The sequence below is a fragment of the Aotus nancymaae genome, unplaced genomic scaffold (assembly GCF_030222135.1).
Source record: "Aotus nancymaae isolate 86718 unplaced genomic scaffold, 86718_ANA_hifiasm-v0.15.2.pri h1tg000029l, whole genome shotgun sequence".
In the NCBI taxonomy this organism is placed as follows: domain Eukaryota; kingdom Metazoa; phylum Chordata; class Mammalia; order Primates; family Aotidae; genus Aotus; species Aotus nancymaae.
The window spans coordinates 6,760,916-6,779,783 of NW_026988442.1; the positions used below are offsets into that span (position 1 = coordinate 6,760,916).

The 18,868-nt window shown below is 46.8% G+C and overlaps 1 pseudogene; it reads right to left on the reverse strand.

Moving 5' to 3' along the window:
* Window positions 1-4,496: 4,496 nt before the first annotated feature.
* The window catches only part of LOC135276957 (small ribosomal subunit protein eS21-like), a 31,384-nt pseudogene continuing 17,012 nt past the window's right edge, over window positions 4,497-18,868 (reverse strand).

The window sequence follows — 18,868 nt, forward strand, 5'->3', positions numbered from 1 at the left end:
GATGGTGAAGCAAGAAAGAGGAGCTTGAGGCCGGGCGCAGTGGCCCACACCTGTAATCCCAGCACTTTGGGAGACTGAGGTGGGCAGATTGCTTGAGCCCAGGAGTTTGGGACCAGCCTGGATAACATAGTGAGACTCCACCTCTTGTCTCTACAAAAAATAAAAAAAATTAGCCAGGTGTGGTGGTGCATGCCTGTAGTCCTAGCTACTCCCGAGGCTGAGGTGGGAGAATCACTTGAGCTGGGGAGGAAGAGGTTGCAGTGAGTCATGACTGTGCTACTGCACTTCAGCCTGGGCGACAGAGTGAGACCCTGTCTTAAAAAAAAATGGGAGGGGCCAGGCCTGGTGGCTCACACCTGTAATCCCAGCACTTTGGGAGGCCGAGGCAGGCAGATCATGAGGTCAGAAGTTCGAGACCAGCCTGGCCAACATGGTGAAACCCTGTCTCTACTAAAAATACAAAAATTAGCCAGATGTGGTGGCACACACCTGTAGTCCCAGCTACTCTGGAGGCTGAGGCAGGAGAATCGCTTGAACCCGGGAGGTAATGGTTGCAGTGAGCCAAGATGGCGCCATTGCAGTCCAGCCTGGGTGACAGAGCAAGACTTTGTTTTTTAAAAAAAAATTCACCTAGATGAAAGAGGGAAAAAGAAAAAAAAGAAAAGATAGGAGCCTAAACACTGTTGACATTGTGGCACATTCATCTGCAGCATGGTCGGCAGTTCCAGGACACCTGACATGTTTCCACTGCAGAAACCACACGGGTTTCCCTAGCACCACTGAAGCTTGCTTAGCTTGTGTTAAGTAGTCTGGACAGACTGGGGCTTTAGTTCCCCGAGGACAACCCTCAACCAATGAGTGCCAGGAATCAGTGGGTAACTGCCCACCTGTTTTCCCACATCTCACCAGATAATTCTGAAGCATCTTCTACTCTGCAGAGTGTCTCGCCAGTACGAGCCTGGTGCCCCCAGTGATAATCTGTACTTCAATGCACCCTTCCTTGGCTTTCCACCCTGCCTGTTCTCACTTCTCCACTACTTGGAATCCTTTCCAAACTACCCATACCTGGAATCTACTTTTACATAAACCCAAGCTAAGACGGTGGAACATTGCTTCATTTTGAAGTCAGTGGGAGCAATTAGAAACTTGAACGGTGGTTGGATGTGTGTGGATTGGCAGGTGAGGACTCCGGAGGTGGGGCCGGAGATGAAACAGCTGAGTGGGGAGATGAACACACTCATGTCTGCGAGGGATGATGAGAGTTAACCCGGGTCAGTGAAGTTCTGTCTCACTCGAGAGACATTCGAGGATGACCTCGTGAATCACAGGTGTGAGTAACCAGAAGGAGGATACTTGGGTATGTTTGGGGTTTTCACTTTTGTTTTGTTTTTGTTTTTTTCTTTTTTTTATTGCATTTTAGGTTTTGGGTACATGTGAAGAACATGCAAGATTGTTGCATAGGTACACACATGGCAGCATGATTTGCTGCCTTCCTCCCCATCACCTATATCTGGCATTTTTCCCCATGCTATCTCTCCCCAACTCCCCACCCCCCACTGTCCCTCCCCTATTTCCCCCCAACAGACCCCAGTGTGTGATGATCCCCTCCCTGTGTCCATGTGTTCTCATTGTTCAACACCCACCTATGAGTGAGAACATGTGGTGTTTGATTTTCTATTCTTGTGTCAGTTTGCTGAGAATAATGGTTTCCAGGTTCATCCATATCCCTACAAAGGACACGAACTCATCTTTTTTGATGGCTGCATAGTATTCCGTGATGTATATCTGCCACATTTTCCCTGCCCAGTCTGTCATCGAGGGGCATTTGGGTTGGTTCCAAGTCTTTGCTGTTGTAAACAGTGCTGCAATGAACATTCGTGTGCATGTGTCCTTATGGTAGAATGATTTATAATCCTTTGGATATATACCCAGTAATGGGATTGCTGGGTTAAATGGAATTTCTATTTCTAGGTCCTTGAGGAATTGCCACACTGTCTTCCAAAATGGTTGAACTAATTTACACTTCCACCAACAGTGTAAAAGTGTTCCTATTTCTCCACATCCTCTCCAGCATCTGTCTCCAGATTTTTTTGTGATCGCCATTCTAACTGGCATGAGATGGTATCTCAATGTGGTTTTGATTTGCATTTCTCTAATCACTATGATGATGAGCATTTTTTCAAATGTCTGTTGGCCTCATATATGTCTTCTTTTGTAAAGTGTCTGTTCATATTCTTTGCCCACTTTTGAATGGACTTTTGTTTTTTTCTTGTAAATCTGTTTTGGTTCTTTGTAGATTCTGGATATTAGCCCTTTGTCAGATGGGTAGATTGCAAAAATTTTTTCCCATTCTGTTGGTTGCTGATTCACTCTAATGATAGTTTCTTTTGCCGTGCAGAAGCTGTGGAGTTTGATTAGGTCCCATTTGTCAATTTTGGCTTTTGTTGCCAATGCTTTTGGTGTTTTGGTCATGAAGTCCTTGCCTACGCCTATGTCCTGAATGGTTTTGCCTAGATTTTCTTCTAGGGTTTTTGTGGTGTTAGGTCTTATGTTTAACTCTTTAATCCATCTGGAGTTAATTTTAGTGTAAGTTGTCAGGAAGGGGTCCAGTTTCTGCTTTCTGCACATGGCTAGCAAGTTTTCCCAGCTGTGTTGTTTTGTTTTTTAAGATGGAGTTTCTCTCACTCTGTCGCCCAGGCTGGAGAGCAGTGGTGTGATCTCAGCTCACTGCAACCTCCACCTCCCGAGTTCAAGGGATTCTCCTGCCTCAGGCTCCCGAGTAGCTGGGACTACAGGCATATGCCACCAAACCCGGCTAATTTTTGTGTATTTTTAGTAGAGATTGGGTTTCATCATGTTGGCCAGGCTGGTCTCGAACTCCTGATCTCAAGTGACCCGCCCACCTTGGCCTCCCAAAGTGCTGGGATTACAGGCGCGGGCTACTGCGCCCGGCCATTTTTTTTTTTTTTTTTTTTTTTTTTTTAGGAGTTCGAGACCAGCCTGACCAACATAGTGAAACCCCGTCTCTACTAAAATTACAAAAAAAAATTAGCTGGGTGTGGTGGCACGCGCCTGTAGTCCCAGCCACTCTAGAGGCTGAGGCAGGAGAATCGCCTGAACCCGGGAGGCGGAGGCTGCAGTGAGCCAAGATCGCGCCATTGCACTCCAGCCTGGGCGACAGAGCAAGACTCTGGCTCAAAAAAAAAAAAGTTGTGTGCTTTCATATTCTGTTTTGAACTGGGTATGACATCTGCCTCCCTCCCTCATTATGAGCAAAATAAAATTTTTAACACGTGATCATTTTTTTTTAAAAGAAAAAGGAAGAAAGAAAGAGAGAAAGAAAAAAAAGAATGAAGAAGAGGAAGAAAAAGGAAGAGAAAGAGGGAGAGAGAACGGGAGTATTACTTTATTGCCCAGGCTAGAATGCAGTCTAAAAATGGGAATTGAAAACCTCTTTTATGCCAATAATTGTGCTTAACTATGGAGACAGGAAGGAATAAGGGAAGAAAATAACAAACAAGCAGCCAACCAATATTTCATTTAAACCTATGAAATGCTATGCAATTACTGAGGAGTGATTTACTTGCAAATATGTAGTCACTTTTGGAATAGGTGTGATGTGGTACTGATAAGAATGTATGTTTTGTGTATTTGAAGTGGAGAGTTCTATAAATGTTTATTAAGTTTACTTGTTCCGGGTCTGAATTCAAGTCCTGGATATCCTTGTTAATTTTCTATCTCGTTGATCATTCTAGTATTGACAATGTGATGTTACAGTCTCCCATTTTTGTTTTTAAAGAAATGTTCTCGCTCCTCTGCTCCCTAGTTTTGCCTTTTCTGAGATGCTGAAGAACTCTAGGACAAAGAAGTCCTTCATGTCTACCATCAGGGGAAGGGAACATCCTCCAAAGAAGAGTGACTGACCCTGATCAGCTGGCAGAGAAGCCCAAGGCCAGGCCCCGGGATGCAAAGAGTCAGTCCCAGCCTGGTCCAGAAGGAGGCATGCCAGTGTAGCAATGATGCATCACCCACGTGGTTTACCGGCCTTGACTGACCTGACCATGACTGAGCAAGGCTGTGAGGTTTCCCAGTCTGGGCCAATATGGGTATGTGGGTAGAATACAGCCAGCATGGGGAGGTGAAAGCCTGAGAAGTAGGCCAAAGCCAGGAACTTGTGGCTCCTTCCACATTGCTGCAGCCCCTCTCCGCCCTTCCCCACATCAGCCCCTTCTTCCCTGGTCATCCCAGGGAGGGGGGTCTCCAGTGCAGCCCACCCCTAGTCACGGTATTACTCAACCCCAGGACAGCTCCAATCTGACCTACAGTGGTGGTGGTTGGCATGGCGAGGGCGTGATCTCTACCACATACCACCAGTGAGTCACAGCCCTTTGGTCCAGTCTGTGGACTGGTCACTTCCTGTCCTTCATATGAGCTTCCACAGGACCCGAGCTCTGCCCCAGGGCCCAGGCATTAGACAGGCCCTGGCCTTAACCCGGTTATCTCAGAGGCATCCCACATGTGTCCAGGACATCTGAGAAGCTGCTGGTGGTGAGGAGTGAAGGGTGGTAGGGGCCTCTGCTCTGGCCCCCTGGCTTCCTACAAGTCAGGAAAACAGGACCCACTCACGGCCACTTCTCCCCTGCTCCCAAGCTTCAAAGAGATCATTAGAGCGACTGTGCTGCCCATAACAACAAGGGCCATTGGTGAAAACAAGCAGCTCAGGGAGGGGGATCACGGAAATCACAGAAACGAGATTTCTCTGTTTTCATCCCCCGAGATCATCAGTGCCCCTGCTCCTGACAACGGATAACCTCTCAGCCAACATCTGAGTCTATGGTGTCCCTTTCTAGAGTCAGAGTTCATGACACTCATGGATTATTTCAATGTGTTGGGAAGTTAGTCTTTTTTATTTTTTAAGAGATGTCGTCACCAGATGTGGTGGCTCATGCCTGTAATCCCAGCACTTTGGGAGGCCGAGGTGGGAGGATCACCTGAGGTCATATTTGAGACAAGCCTGGCCAACATGGCAAAATCCTGTCTCTACTAAAAATACAAAAATTAGCTGGGTGTGGTGGCAGGCGACTGTAATCCCAGCTACTCGGGAGGCTGAGGCAAGAGAATTGCTTGAACCTGGGAAGCAGAGGTTGCAGTGAGCCAAGATTGTGCCATTGCACTCCAGCCTGAGTGAAAGAGCGAAATTCCATCTCAAAATGAAAAAAAAAGAAAGAGAGATGGGGTCTTGCCATGTTGCCCAGGCTGGCCTCAAACTCTTGAGCTCAGTGATCTTTCCCACCTCGGCCTCCCAAAGTGCTGGGATCACAGGTGTGAACCACCACACCTGGCTGAAGAAGTTAGTCTTCATAATGAGACTAAACCTGCTTTCCTATATTTTTCATCTTTTCATGTGTTTATTGGATATTTGCATTTCATTCATGAAAAAAATGATATCTTTTTGTTTTCTACTTCTTTTTTTTGAAACAGAGTTTCGCTCTTGTTACCCAGGCTGGAGTGCAATGGTGCGATCTCGGCTCACCACAACCTCCGCCTCCTGGGTTCAGGCAATTCTCCTGCCTCAGCCTCCTAAGTAGCTGGGATTACAGGCACGTGCCACCATGCCCAGCTAATTTTTTGTATTTTTAGTAGAGACGGGGTTTCACCATGTTGACCAGGATGGTCTCGATTTCTTGACCTCGTGATCCACCCGCCTCGGCCTCCCAAAGTGCTGGGATTACAGGCGTGAGCCACCACGCCCAGCCCTCATAGATACCCAGTTCTGACTTAGGGGACTGATGTGGTCTTGTCCAGTGTACAAAGAGCTTAAGAATTGTTCCCATTAGCCAGGCGTGGTGGCAATTAGCTGGGTGTGGTGGCAAATGCCTGTAATCCCAGCTACTCAGGAAGCTGAGGCAGGAGAATCACTTGAACCTGGAACGTGGTGGTTGCAGTGAGCCAAGATTTCGCCACTGCCCTCCAGCCTGGGTGACAGAGTAAGACTCTGTCTCAAAAAAAAAAAAGAATTGTTCTCATGATCTCCCTGGAGGGGCAGAGCATCATAAAGGGAAGGAGGCAGAGTTGGCTAAACTTTTTGAGGTGAGATCTTTAATTTTTTAAATTATTAAGGTTAATTATTTTTTTTTAGATGGAGTTTCACTCTTGTTGCGCAGGCTGGAGTCAATGGCATGATCTTGGCTCACCACGGTCTCTGCTTCCCGGGTTCAAGCGATTCTCCTACCTCAGCCTCCTGAGTAGTTGAGACCACAAGCATGTGCCACCACGCTTGGCTGATTTTTTGTATTTTTAGTAGAGCTGGAGTTTCACCATGTCGGTCAGGCTGGTCTCAAACTCCCGACTTCAGGTGATCCACCCGCTTCAGCCTCCCAAAGTGCTGGGATTACAGGTGTGAGCCTCTTCACTTAGCCCTTTAAGGTTTTCTTTCCAATGTTGGATTTTTCTTGTTGCAACGCTAACTCTTGATCCAGTTTCCACATAACAGTGGCAATTCTGCAGCCTTCCAGTTGGCTGAGCACCAAGTTTCCAAGCAGTGGCTACCGAGTCTGCTAAGTTTAGGGTTTGGTAGGTTTGAGTAAGAACTTTGGCTTTTTATCTGGGTGAAATTGGGAGCCACTGGTGAATGTATTAATTTACTAGGGCTGTCATAACAAAGTACCCCAGACTGGGTGGCTTTCAACAACAGAAACTAATTTCCTCACCATTCCGGAAGCTTGAAGTCCAAGATCAAGGTGTCAGCAGGGTTGGTTTCTCCTGAGGTCTCATTCCTTGGCTTGTAGAGATGGCAATCTTCTTCTATGTGTAGCGTCCAATTCTCTTCACCCAGGCTGGAGTGCAATAGCACGATCTTGGCTCACTACAGTCTCCGCCTCCTGGGTTCAAGCCATTCTCCTGCCTCAGCCTCCTGAATAGCTGGGATTACAGGCTCAAGCCACCATGCCTGGCTCATTTTTGTGTTTTTAGTAGAGATGGGGTTTCACCATGTTGGCCAGGCTGGTCTCAAACTCCTGACCTCATGATCCGCCCGCCTTGGCCTCCCAAAGTGCTGGGATTACAGATGTGAGCCACCGAGCCTGGTCTCTTCTTTTTTTTTTTTTTTTTTTTGAGATGGAGTCTCGCTCTGACACCCAGGTTGGAGTGCAGTGGCATGATCTTGACTCACCTCCACCTCCCGGGTAAAATTCAACTGCCTCAGTCTCCCAAGTAGCTGGAATTACAGGCGCCCACCACCACACCCAACTACTTTTTGTATTTTTAGTAGAGACAGGGTTTCACCATGTTGGCCAGGCTAGTCTCGAATAACTGACCTCAGGTGAGCCACCCATATCCGCCTCCCAAAGTGCTGGGATTACAGGTGTGAGCCACCACAACTGGCCTCTTCTTTTTTTTTTTCACCACAGCCTTTACCTCCAGGGCTCAAGTGATTCCCCCACCTCAGCCTCCCAAATAGCTGCTGGGACTACAGGTGCGTGCCACCACGCCTGGCTAATTTTTACATTTTCTGATAGAGTTGGGGTTTTGATGTGTTGCCCAGGCTGGTCTCAAACTCCTAGGCTCAAGTAATCTGCCTGTCTTGGCCTCCCAAAGTGCTGGGATTACATGCATGAGCCACTGCACCTGGCCTCAGTTTTCCTTTTTTTTTTTTTTTTCTTGAAACTGAGTTTCACCCTTGTTGTCCAGGCTGGAGTGCAATGGCCCAATCTCTGCTCACCACAGCCTCCACCTCCCTGGTTCAAGTGATTCTCCTGCCTCAGCCTGCCATGTAGCTGGGATTATAGGCATGTGCCATCACGCCCAGCTAATTTTGTAGTTTTAGTAGAGATGGGGTTTCTCCATGTTTTGGTCAGGCTGGTTTCGAACTCCAGACCTCAGGTGATCCGCCCGCCTCAGCCTCCCAGAGCACTGGGATTACAGGAGTGAGCCACTGCACCCAGCTAGTTTTCCTTTTTTAATAAGCACATAAGTCATATTGTGTTAGACCCCATCCTCATGACCTCATTTTAATGTAATTGCCTTTTTGAAGACTCTATCTCCAAATACAGTTACATTTGAGGTACTGGGGCTTAGAACTTCAACATATGAACTGAATTGGAGGGGGACACAATTCAGCCCATAACAGAGGGTTTTGTACAGAAGAAGGACTTTGTAATGTCTCATCTGACACTTTTATACTAGAGACAGGGTGTTTCTCTGTTGCCCAGGCTGGAGGGCAGTGGCATGATCATAGCTCATTGCAGCCTTGAACTCCTGGCTCTAGCAATCCTGTCTTGACTTCCAAAACACTGGGATTACAGGTGCAAGCCATCATGCCTGGCTGTCATCTGACTTTTTTAAAGGACCACTTAGACTGTTGAGTAAGAAGGCAAGGGTAGCAGAGGGCGGCCCACCAGGAGATGATTGCAATAATCCAGAGGAGAGAAGAGGATGTCTTGAGTAGGGGGATAGCAGTGATGAGATGCAGATGATAAGGAGGATCAGATCCTAATATAGATATGCTTTTTTTTTGAGACAGATATATATCCGTTGAGGTCAGAAGTTCGAGATCAGCCTGGCCAATGTGGTGAAACCCCCGTCTCTACTAAAAATACAAAAATTAGCCAAGCATGGTGGTGGCCGCCTGTAATCCCAGCTACTTGGGAGGCTGAGGCAGGAGAATCACTTGAACTTGGGAGGCAGAGGTTACAGTGAGCCAGGATCATGCTGCTGCACTCCGGCCTGGGTGACTGAGTAAGACTCCAAATCAAAATCCCAGCTACTCAGAAGGATGAGGTGGGATGAGGTGGGAAGATTGCTTGAGCCCAGGAGGTCAAGACTGCAGTGAACTGAGGCTGCACCATGGCATTTCAGCCTGGGCGACAGAAGGAGAGAGTCTCAAAAAAACCCAAAAAACAAAACACACACACACACACACACACACACACACAGGCAGTGTGTTCATCTGGGTGGAAATGAGAGGCATGTTATTTAGGAGTGTGAGTAGCCATCCAGTGGTGTTTAACAGATGTTTTACAGCCAACTTTCTAGAAAAAATAAATGTGCATATATATTAATACATGTTTATTACAAATTTTTCTGATATAAGGGATATATGGTATACAATTTACAGATGATAAGATACATGTTTCTCTTTTTTTTCCTTTTCCTTTTTTTTGACACAAAGCCTCACTCTGTCGCTAGGTTGAAATGCAGTGGCACAATCTCGGTTCACTGCATTCTTGACCTCCTGGGCTCAAGCGATTCTCGCATCTCAGCCTCCTAGTAGCTAGGACTACAGGCAGGCAGCAAACTTTTTTTTTTTTTTTTTTGTGAGGTGTAGTTTCACTGGTCTAGAACTCGTGGGCTCAAGTGATCTACCCACAGGCTTGGATTACAGGCATGAGCCACCTTGCCCAGCCTAAAACATGCATATATTTCTAATTCCATAAAGCAAAGTTGATTCTAACAGAATGTTTTCATTGTTTTTTGTTTGTTTGTTTTTGTTTTTGTTTTGAGGCAGAGTTTCACTCTTGTCAACCAGGCTGGAGTGCAATAGTGTAATCTCGGCTCACTGCAATCTCCGCCTCTCAGGTTCAAGCAATTCTCCTACCTCAGCCTCCCAAATAGCTGAGATTAGCCGACATCACGCTGCACTTCAGTACTGCACTTCAGTCTGTGAAACCAGAAACCTTGTCTCAAAAAATAAAAAAGAGAAAGTAATAGTGAAAATGTTAATAAAAATGTGTCATGGCAGGGCGCAGTGGTTCACACCTGTAATCCCAGCACTTTGGGAGGCCGAGACGGGCGGATCACCTGAGGTCAGGAGTTGGTTGAAAATATCAACGAATATTCATATTAGATTTAAGAGTTCAGTAAAAATCAGTGACAGTGGTCAGGTGCTGTGGCTCACACCTGTAATCCCAGCACTTTGGGTGGCCGAGGCGGGAGGATCACTTGAGGTCAGAAGTTCAAGACCAGCCTGGCCAATAAGATGAAACCCTGTCTCTACTGAAAATACAAAAATTAGGCCAGGCGTGGTGGGTCACACCTGTAATCCCAGCACTTTGGGAGGCCAAGTTAGGTGGATCACTTGAGTTCAAGATCAGGCTGGCCAACATGGTAAAACCCCATCTCTACTAAAAATACAAAAATTAGTCAAGCATTGTGGCGCACGCCTGTAGTCACAGCTACTCAGGAGGCTGAGGCAGGAGAATTGCTTGAATTTGGGAGGCAGAGGCTGCAGTGAGCCAAGATTGCACCACTGCACTCTAGCCTGGGCGACAGAGTGAGACTCCATCTCAAAATAAATAAATAAATAAATAATACAAAAATTAGCTAGGTGTGGTGGCGGGCACCCGTAGTCCCAGCTAGGCAGTGAGCAGAGATCCAGGCACTGCACTTCAGCCTGGGTGACAGAGGGACACTCTGTCTCAAAAAATATAAAAAATTGAAAATTAAAAAAAATGAAAAAATAAAACAAAAATTTTCCCAAACCCAGGGAGCTTATTTTTAGAGAAGAGGGAAGGATAACAGGTCGAGCAAGCATTCCAAAAGTATTACAGCACACTTGGTAGATGAGGAAAAACTCTGACTCCTTTTAAAAGCAAGCAGAAGGTCACACACCGAGAGGTGACTGAGATGAAAGGACAGCAGGATAAGTTAGAGGAAAGTTGGATGAGATCAAAAAGGATTGCAGGAAAACTAAAATTCAGGAATGCATTAAAATCCATTTTGGAGGGTGACCTTTAAAGACGTTTGCCTGGAATGCAACAAAAAAGAACAGAGTAATAGATGAAGAGGATCATCGCGGGCAGAGAACATAAAGCTGGGTCAGAGACACAGCGGAAATATCCGTTCTCCCTTTTCTTTTCTTGACATTATTTTGGTTTTGTTAGAGGTGAGGCTAGTGTTAGAGAGGCCACATTTTGACGATGGTGAAAAAGCTGAGGGAATTGGGGGTTTAGGCTCCAACATCCTTAATCCAGTGAACCACTATCCACAACCCCCCATCCCTAGACATTTCATTATGTGAGCAAAATAAACACATATTTTAAGCCACTGGTGTCTGAGTTTTCTGAAACATGAATTTCAGAAAATTTATGTTCCTTGAAATCCCTAACTGATATGCTAGCATGCATATAATCCATGTTTCTCAGGCCGAGATCAGATCAAAAAGGATTAGACCTAATAATTGAAACTACAAGAGAATAAAATTATCCTGAGATAAAGAAATACGCAGATCAAAGAGCTTACTGTCTTCTGAATGAAATTGAAAGATCTGCATTTAAAGAAGATTCACCGAGGGGGCCGGATTACTTGAGGACAGGAGTCTGAGACCAGCCTGGCCAACAGGGTGAAACCCCATCTCTACTAAAAATACAAAAAATAGCCAGGTGTGGTTGTGTGTGCCTGTAATCCCAGCTACTAGGGAGGCTGAGGCAGGAGAATTGCTTGAACCCAGGAGGTGGAGGTTGCAGTGAGCTGAGATTGCACCACTGCACTCCAGCCTAGGAGACAGAGTGACTCTGTTTCAAACAAACAAAAATATGCACTTATTTTTTTAAACATGGAAATGTTTAAGATAGAAATATGGAAAGATTCCCAAGATACATATTGTTACGTGAGAAGAAGCATGCAGAACAGTGTATACACCATCCTACTATAAGAGTTAAAATCAAGCCGGGCACGGTGGCTCAAGCCTGTAATCCCAGCACTTTGGGAGGCCGAGGAGGGTGGATCATGAGGTCAGGAGTTCGAGACCAGCCTGGCACATATGGTGAAATTCCATCTCTGCTAAAAATACAAAAAATTAGCTGGTCATGGTGGTGTGCGCCTGTGGTCCCAGTTGCTTGGGAGGCTGAGGCAAGAGAATTGCTTGAACTCGGGAGGTGGAGGTTGCAGCGATCCAAGATCATGCCACTGCACTCCAGCCTGGGCGACAGACCAAGACTCCATCTCAAGAAAAACCCAAAAAACAACAACAAAAAAACTCCTGACCTCATGAACTGCCCACCTCAGCCTCCCAAAGTGCTGGGATTACAGGTGTGAGCCACCAAGCCTGACCTCCTGCCTTCTTTTAAATAATTTTATGCTGCATACCATATTCAGTCTTTGGTAGATGAATTCTTACTTTGTTGTTGCATTCTGTGGAGAGCGTAGTTCCTTGGAGACACTAAAGAAAGATTTTTCCAGGAAGGTCTTCTGGGAAGGGGCCTCCTCCAAGGGAGTGAGAAGGAGGTAGGTTGAGTCAATGTACTTTTCCTCTATCTGATCAGAGTTCCTGAAAGTGTTCTTCTGAACTTAGGTGGGGTTCGCAGTGGGGTGGGGGAAAAGAGGGAAGGTTCTGACACATACAAGAAAACTCTGCCTTACCCCCGCCTCAAAAAAAAGAAAACTCTCCTTTGTGGGGTGGTAGGGGAGGGTGTTGCTTCCAAAAGGACCCAACAAAGACTTGTAGGGAACATTTAAATTTATCCGTGTGTGGCCAGGCACGGTGGCTCATGCCTGTAATCCCAGCACTTTGGGAGTCCAAAGTAGGTGGATCACCTGAGGTCAAGAGTTTGAGACCAGCCTGACCAACATAGTGAAACCCTATCTCTACTAAAAATACAAAATTAGCCCGGCATGGTGGCACATGCCTGTAATCCCAGCTACTTGAGAGGCTGAGGCAGAAGAATCTCTTGAACCCGGGAGGGGGAGGCTGCAGTGAGCTGAGATTGCACCATTGCACTCCAGCCTGGATGACAAGAGAGAAACTCCATCTAAATAAATAAATAAATAAATAGAGTACATATAAATAAGTAAAACATGTACTGGGTGAACTAGCCCTTGAGAGACTGCAGCCTCAGGCAGTTTTCAGCCCAGTCCACACAATGAAATTACCTAAGGGGCTTTAAAAAAAAAAAAAACCAGAGCTGGGCACGGTAGCCTGTAATCCCAGCACTTTGGGAGGCCAAGACAGATGAATCACGAGGTCAAGTGTTCAAGACCAGCCTGGCCAACACGGTGAAACCCCGTTTCTACTAAAAATACAAAAAATTAGCTGGTCATGGTGGCGTGTGCCTGTGGTCCCAGTTGCTTGGGAGGCTGAGGCAAGAGAATTGCTTGAACCTGGGAGGTAGAGGTTGCAGTGAGCCAAGATCTCGCCACTGAACTCCAGCGTAGGCAACAGGGTAAGACTCCGTCTCAAAACAACAACAACACGGAAGCCTGGGTCCCACTCCAGAGGTTCTGAGGGAAGTGACCTGCAGTGCAGTTTCTTTTCTTTTTTTTTTTTTTTTTGAGACAGAGTTTCGCTGTTGTTACCTAGGTTGGAGTGCAATGGTGCGATCTTGGCTCACTGCAACCTCCGCCTCCTGGGTTCAAGCAATTCTCCTGCGTCAGCCTCCCAAGTAGCTGGGATTACAGGCACGCGCCACCATGCCCAGCTAATTTTTGTATTTTTTTTTTTTTTTTTTTTTTTTTGAGACGGAGTTTCACTCGTTACCCAGGCTGGAGTGCAATGGCGCGATCTCGGCTCACCGCAACCTCCGCCTCCTGGGTTCAGGCAATTCTCCTGCCTCAGCCTCCTGAGTAGCTGGGATTACAGGCACGCGCCACCGTGCCCAGCTAATTTTTTGTATTAGTAGAGACGGGGTTTCACCATGTTGACCAGGATGGTCTCGATCTCTTGACCTCGTGATCCACCCGCCTCGGCCTCCCAAAGTGCTGGGATTACAGGCTTGAGCCACCGCGCCCGGCCTTAATTTTTGTATTTTTAGTAGAGACGGGGTTTCACCATGTTGACCAGAATGGTCTCGATCTCTTGACCTCGTGATCCACCCACCTCGGCCTCCCAAAGTGCTGGGATTATAGGCGTGAGCCACCGCGCCCGGCTGCAGTGTAGTTTTTAACCATGTACAGGTGTTCCTAATGTAGTGCCAAGGTTGAGTGATGAAGAGGTGACATTGAGAGCTTACTCTGTGCCAAGCTCCATTCTACAAGTTTGACTTCATAATAACCTATGAGATAGATCTACTGTTATCCTTGATAGAGGGGCCATTGAGGCACAAAGAGGTTAAGTGCTGGCCAAGGACACCCAGTTCATAAGGGGTATTCTCTCCACTTGAACTCTGGTACCCATGCCCCTTACCACGATGCTGTGCCATCAAGGGTTCATGCCAGGCCCTGCCATGATCCTGCCCCAAGTTCCCCTGAGGAAGAGAAATGAGTCAAAACCTAAAAGGCAGGAGCAGCCAGCCATGGTGGCTCACACCTGTAACCCCAGCACTGTGAGAGGCCAAGGCAGGAATATCGCTTGAGCCCAGGAGTTCAAGACCAGCCTGGGCAACATAGCAGGACTCTTATCTGTACAAAAAAAAAACATTACTTTAATTAGCCAAGCGTGGCAGTAGCTGTAGTCCTAGCTACTCAGGAGGCTGAGGAGGGAGGATTGCTTGAGCCCAGGAGGTTGAGGGTGCATGAGCCGTGATTGGGTCACTACATTCCAGCCTGGACAATGGAGCAAAAATTTGTTTCAAAAATAGGCCGAGTGTGGTAGCTCACACCTGTAATCCCAGCACTTTGGGAGGCCATGGTGGACAGATTACGAGGTCAAGAGATTGAGACCATCCTGGCCTACATGGTGAAACTCTGTCTCTACTAAAAATGCAAAAATTAGCCAGGCATGGTGTCAGGTGCCTGTAGTGCCAGCTGCTCGAGAGGCTGAGGCAGGAGAATCGCTTGAATCTGGGAGGCTGAGGTTGTGGGGAGCTAAAATCGTGTCACTGCACTCCTGTCTGGTGACAGAGCGAGACTCCATCTCAAAAAAAAAAAAAAAAGAAAAAGAAAAGCAGAAATATATCCATTTCTACTGGACTGATCCAGGCACCAAGTTGCTGATGAGCACAAAAGGGAACACAGGTATAAGGTCTTTTAGGCTGACTGAGGGTGCCATGGTAATCTCTGTGACCTGCATGGACACTCCAGATGAGTTCCTGGAACTAGAAAGTCTGAAGTAACTGGAAGACCACAAAAAGGGGAAGAATGATCAACCCCTGTGGCACCTAATTAACTTGAGACATTCTTCTATTGTTCCTTATTCTCGCCTCAACTGATAACGCAATTGGACTTTGTAACCAACCTTGGTCAACCTCCTGACTCCAGACCCTACGACCCTCTCCCAGCTTGCAAAAACTGCCCTGAACTCTAACTTCTGTAACTTTCCACTGCCTACCCCAAACCTATAAAACCAACTCCTATCCCTCCATCCTCTACTGACTCTCTTTTTGGACTCAGCCTGCCCACACCTGGGTGAATAAACAGCCATGTTGCTGACACAAAGCCTGTTTTCAGGGGGAAGTCTCTTCATTCAGAGCACATGTTTATTTGGTACTGAAACCTGGGACAGGAGTCAGTTTTAAGCTCCTGATGCCATTGCCTCCATGGAGCAGCCCAGATGTGACCACTGTACCCTGATTCCCAGAGACGTCTGGGTAACCCCAGATCCCTTGGCTCCTCTTCAGCCCCCCTGATTCTTATCAGTGTTTGTTGCCTCCCAATCCAAAGGGCACATGGAATTAATGACATGCAATTTCTTACATGGACCTGCAGGCTAGGAGACATCAACACTGCCCAGCACAAGCTAGAGCCTGTGATCCTACAAAGAAATGAAGCAGTTATTTTTCCCAGTCTCCTGGGAAATGTGAGTCATTCAGTGCCATCCTCATCCCAGCTGAGGATTCCTGGGGAGCCAGAGGGAAGCTGGGAATATAAAACATTGGTGGTCCACCCCCTCCCCAGCCAATGTGAAAATAGTCCTAAGAGAAAAAGGGATGCTGGGTGCTGTGGCTCATGCCTGTAATTCCAGCACTTTGGGAGTCCAAGGCAGGAGGATCACTTGAGCTCAGGAGTTTGAGACCAGCCTGGACAACATAACGAAAATTAGCTGGGCATACAGAAAATTAGCTGGGCATGGTGGTATATGCTTATAGTACCAGCTACTAGGGAGGCTGAGGTGAGAGGATCCCTTGAGCCCTGGAGGTCAAGGCAGCAGTGAGCCCTGATCATACCACCACACTCCAGCACTCCAGAGTAAGACCCTGTCTCAGTAAATACATAAAGAAATAGGCCAGGCACGGTGGCTCACACCTGTAATCCCAGCACTTTGGGAGGGTGAGGTGGGTGTATCACCTGAGGTCAGGAGTTCAAGACTAGCCTGACCAACATGGAGAAATCGCGTCTCTACTAAAAATACAAAAAAATTAGCCAGGCATTGTGGCAGTTGCCTGTAATCCCAGCTACTCAGGAGGCTGAGGCAAGAGAATCGCTTGAACCTGGGAGTCGAAGGTTGCAGTGAGCCAAGATCATGCCACTGCACTCGAGCCTAGGTGACAGAGTGGGACTCTGTCTCAAAAAAATTAATAAATAAAAATAAAATGGAAAGCATAGAAGGCAAGAGAAAAAGAAAAAATCAAGACAAGATTATAGCTTAAAGTTCCCTAATGTCAGATCAAGAGTTTTAAAATGAGTAATCACGGGAGAAGCATAATGAATCAAGGGTTTACAAAGCTTGAAAAGATTCAAACCAAAACCAAACATCTGTGATAAAAAGTTATGCAGAACCAGTCTGGCCAACATGATGAAACCCCGTCTCTACTAAAAATACAAAAATTAGCTGGGTGCAGTGGCAGGCACCTGTAATCCCAGCTACTGGGGAGGCTGAGGCAGGAAAATCGTTTGAACCTGAGAGGCAGAGGTTGCAGTGAGCAGATAACGCACCACTGCACTCCAGCCGTGGAGACAAAGCGAGACTCTGTCTCAAAAAAATATATATATATATGCATAAAAAGGTCATCAGTGAGAAGGTTAAATAGGATAGAGAATTTAAAAAAAAAAAATCCCACTAGCAGCAGCTGGGGAGAGACTCATGAAAGACAGTTTTTAGGACACACCAAGCTTCTAGCTTGTCCTAAAATAGGCAGGAAAGCCGTAGGCACTGTCAGCATCAGCAGCCTCCAACACTGTGAACCTTCACGCTGAGTCCTCTGGGCTGGGCCCTTCACTTCATCTCAGGAGCCCTGAGGCTGAGTTGTCTGGAAGGCTGACTCTTCAAACAGAGCCCTGGAACCAGCTGCATCCCAACATAGGAGTTTGTGAGGAGTGTAGATTCTCAGGCCCCACCCCAGGCCACTGACTCAGCATCTGCATTTTAACAAGATCTCCGAGGGATTCATTGTACGTGAAAGTTTGAGAAGTGCTGCTTTAGAAAAAAATCACATCTCGAGACTTCCTTTATTTTTAATTTATGAAATATTATAAATAGCCAAAGAAATAATGAGAATATCATAGCAAATGCTTAGGAACCTACAACTCAGAGACAGCAAAAATTAGCATTTTGACAAATTGGCTTCAGATCTATTTTCTTCTCTCTTTTGAGGCAGAGTCTTGCTCTGTCACCCAGGCTGGAGTGCAGTGGTGCAGTCTCGCCTCATTGCAACCTCTACCTCCGGGTTCAAGTGATCCTCATGCCTCAGCCTCCTGAGTAGCTGAGACCACAGGGGCATGTCACCACACCTGGCAATTTTTTTTGTATTTTTTTCGTATTTTTATATTTTTTTGAGATGGAGTTTTTCTCTTGTCACCCAGGCTGTAGTGGAATGGCGTGATCTTGGCTCACTACAACCTCCGCCTCCCAGCTTCAAGCAATTCTTCTGCCTCAGCCTCCTGAGTAGCTGGGATTACAGGCACCCACCATCACGCCCAGCTAATTTTTTGTATTTTTAGTAGTGATGGGTCTCACCATGTTGGCCAGGTTGGTCTTGAACTCCTGACCTCAGGTGATCCACCTACCTCGGCCTCCCAAAGTGCTGGGATTACAGGCGTGAGCCACTGTGCCCAGTTGCTCAGCCTGTAATTTCAACACTTTGGGAGGCCAAGGCAGGAGGATCACTTAAGGCCAGGAGTTCAAGACCAGCCTAGGCAACATGGAGAGAACTCCCTCCCACCCCCATCTCTAAAAAAAGTAAAAAATTATCTGGGAGTGGTGGCTCATGCCTGTGGTCCTAGCTACTTGGGAGGCTGAGGCGGGCAGATTGCTTGAGCCCAGAAGTCAAGGCTGCAGTGAACCATGATCCTGCCACTGCACTCCAGTCTGGGTAACAGAGCAAGATTCCATCTTACAAAGCAAAAGAAAACAAACCACAACAAAACACAACACAACACAACAAAAAAACCCATTAAATATGGCTGGGTATGGCTCATGTGTGTAATCCCAGACCCCTGACAGGTTAAGGCAAGAGGCCATGAGTTCAAGACTAGCCTGGACAATATAGTGAGACCCCTGTTTCTGCAAAAAAAAAAAACACACACAAAAATTAGCCAGGTACGGTGGCACATGCATCTCTGTGGAGAGAATTGGAGTCCTGACTACTGGGGAGGCTGAGGTGGGAGGATTGCTTGAGCCCAGGAGTTCAAGGTCACAGTGAGCTACAATTGTGCCACTGTACTCCATCTTGGGCAACAGAGCAAGATCCTATCTCTAAATACAATACATTTTTTTTTCAAAAAGAGACAGGGTCTCACTATATTGCCCAGGCTAGAGTGCAGTGGCTATTCACAGGGGCAATCCCACTGCTGATCAGCATGGGAGTTTTGATCTGCTCTGTTTCCTACCAGGGCCAGTTTGCCCCTCCTTAGGCAACTTGGTGGTGCCCTCTCCCAGGGGTTACCATATTGTTGCCGAACTTAGTGCGGACACCTGAGCAGCATAGTGCACTACAGCCCAGAATTCCTGGACTCAAGCGATCCTCCATCCTCAGCCTCCCGAGTAGATGGATCTACAGGCATGCGCCACTGTGCCTGGCAAATAAAAATTTTAAGCTGGCTGGGCAAGGTGACTCACACC